The sequence below is a fragment of the Mobula birostris genome, chromosome 6 (genome assembly GCF_030028105.1).
Source record: "Mobula birostris isolate sMobBir1 chromosome 6, sMobBir1.hap1, whole genome shotgun sequence".
Classification (NCBI taxonomy): Eukaryota; Metazoa; Chordata; class Chondrichthyes; order Myliobatiformes; family Myliobatidae; genus Mobula; species Mobula birostris.
Window position 1 is genome coordinate 86572383 of NC_092375.1, and position 3158 is coordinate 86575540.

The window sequence follows — 3158 nt, forward strand, 5'->3', positions numbered from 1 at the left end:
CCGAGATCGCGTCGCGTCGCCCCGCCCCGGCCCTCGCGAATCTCTCCACCACCCGCCGGACTCGCAACGCCTTCAACGCGGCGGAAAAAAATACTCCTGAGCACTTCAGACAAGCGTTAACCTGCACGCCTGTCTGGAGATACCGCATCAGATCACATACAGCTTGGGATGGAGGTAGAAACCCGTCTCGACCTTAAAGAGAGGGGAAAAAAATTAGAATTGGTGGTTGTCAGGAATAAGATACAGCCCTTATTCTAGGGTAACTGAATTGAGGGTACTTTAGGAGATCACCCCATTTCCTGTACCGTTCAGAGCTATGGACTCTGAAATTCAAGTTTTTGAAGTTTAAGAAACTAGCGAGAACAAGGGTTGCCCCCCCCCCACAAGATCAGGGGGTCCCGAGTACTGGGTGTCCGTGGGAGCGAGAGGCACAAGAGCCTCCGCTAGTCTGGAGTTCGGGATCCTGACATAGGCAATTCGTAGGGTATGCCAAAGGCCAGTCGGAAGTCTAGAAGTCGAAGCCTGATGGCCGAAGCCCTGCTCTACTGAGCTGATAATCCGTTGGGGATGTCGGAAGCCCGTTGTCTGCGAGCCCACAAGTCCACTGAACGCCGCAGGCCTGCTCTAGGGTTGGAGGACTGGCTCTTGGAGTGGGTGGGAGGGTGGAGTGGGAACAACACACACATAATGCTGAAGGAACTCGGCAGGCCAGGCAACATTCCGGGCTGAAACGTCGACTGTACTCTTTTCGGAGAGGCTGCCTGGCCTGCTGAGCATTTTGTGTGTTGCCCAGATTTACAGCATCTGCAGATTTTCTCATGCTTGTGGGAGATCATCTTTGAAGTGTATTGTTAATGGCTGGGATCACCCGTCTGTGTCCACTGCCCAGAAGAAGGCAATGGCAAATCACTTCAAAAGAAGAAAATTCATAAACGCAAACACGAGGAAATCTGCAGATGCTGGAAATTCAAGCAACACACATCAAAGTTGCTGGTGAACGCAGCAGGCCAGGCAGCATCTCCAGGAAGAGGTACAGTCGACATTTCGGGGCGAGACCCTTCGTCAGGACTAACTGAAAGAAGAGCTAGTAAGAGTCATGGAGGGACCGTGATCGCCATCATCCCAGGACACAGCCCGAAACAAAGGGATGAATGATGTCATTGATAACCTGATTCTGATTCCCATGGTCGTTCCAAGAGCCAGAACTGACCTTCAGTGAATGGCACCTAAAGAACTGGTGGAACACTAACTGAGAAGTACAGTGCCAAGCAGATAAAACAGTTCACTTGACTCGTACCCAATCCACCTCACTAAACATGCATCACCTCCATCACTGGGGCACAATGGCTGCAGTGCATTACCATGTATAAAATGCACTTTATTAGTTCTCCTAGGATCCAAATTTCTGACTTCTTCCAATAAGAACAAGCACAATAGGAAGTTAAACGCAAACAACAGGAATTCTGCAGATGCTGGAAATTCAAGCAACACACATAAAAGTTGCTGGTGAACGCAGCAGGCCAGGCAGCATCTCTAGGAAGAGGTACAGTCGACGTTTCAGGCTGAGACCCCAATCTAGGGCATATGGCTTAGCTAGTTTAAGTGCAGCTAGACCTCCTAGTTCATGTTGTTTTTCAATTTTTAGCCCATCCAGAATTTCAACTGCTACTTACATTATTGGGATTCTGCCAGCATCTTCCTTAGTTAAGAATGATGAAGGTACTCCTACTTGAGTACTGTTTGGAGGTGGGGGGGATAGCCTACCTGGGGGAAGCAACAGTGGCCGCACCTCTGGCACAGAGTCTGGCCCTGCGGCTCAGAAGGGTAGGGAAAGGAAGAGGATGGCAGCAGTGATAGGGGACTCTATAGTCAGGGGTCAGACAGGCGATTCTGTGGATGCAGGAAAGAAACATGGATGGTTGTTTGCCTCCCAGGTGCTAGGGTCTGGGATGTTTCTGATCACGTCCATGATATCCTGAAGAGGGAAGGAGAACAGCCAGAGGTCATGGTATGTATTGGTACCAACGACATAGGTAGGAAAAGGGAGGGTCCTGAAAACAGACTACAGGGAGTTAGGAAGGAAGTTGAGAAGCAGGACCACAAAGGTAGTAATCTCGGGATTACTGCCAGTGCCACACGACAGTGAGTATAGGAATAGAGTGAGTTGGAGGATGAATGCGTGGTTGAGGGATTGGAGCAGGGGGCAGGGATTCAGATTTCTGGATCATTGGGACCTCTTGAGGCAGGAGTGACCTGTACAAAAAGGACGAGTTGCACTTGAATCCCAGGGGGACCAATATCCTGGCGGGGAGGTTTGCTAAGGCTACTGGGGAGAGTTTCAACTAGAGTTGTTGGGGAGTGGGAACCAAACTGAAAAGATGGAGGAAGAGGTGGTTGGCTCACAAATAGAGAAAGCTTGGAGACAGTGTGAGAGGGAGGATAGGCAGGTGATAGAGAAGGGACGTGCTCAGACCGATGGTTTGAGATGCGTCCATTTTAATGCAAGGAGTATTATGAGCAAAGCGGATGATCTTACAGCGTGGATCAGTACTTGGAGCTATGATGATGTGGCCATTACAGAGACTTGGACGGCTCAGGGGCAGGAATGCCAGGCTTCGAGTGCTAGACTTTAGAGGTTTCAGAAGGGACAGGGAGCGAGGCAAAAGAGGTGGGGACGTGGCACTGCTGATCAGAGATAGTGTCACGGCTGCAGAAAAGGAGGAAGACATGGAGGGATTGTCTATGGAGTCTCTGTGGGTGGAAGTTAGGAACAGGGAGAGGTCAATAACTACTGGGTGTTTTTTTATAGACCACCCAATAGTAATAGGGACATCGAGGAGCAAATAGGGAGACAGATTCTGGAAAGGGATCATAATAACAGGGTTGTTGTGGTGGGAAATCTTAATTTCCCAAATATCAATTGGCATGTCCCTAGAGTGAGGGGCTTAGATAGGGTAGAGTTTGTTAGGTGTGTTCAAGAAGGTTTTTTGACACAATATGTAGATAAGCCTACAAGAGGAGAGGCTGTACTTAATCTGGTACTGGGAAATATCAGGTCTCTCAGTGGGAGAGAATTTTGGAGATAGTGATCACAATTCTACCTCCTTTCCCATAGCATTGGAGAGGGATAGGAACTGACAAGTTAGAAAAGCATTTAT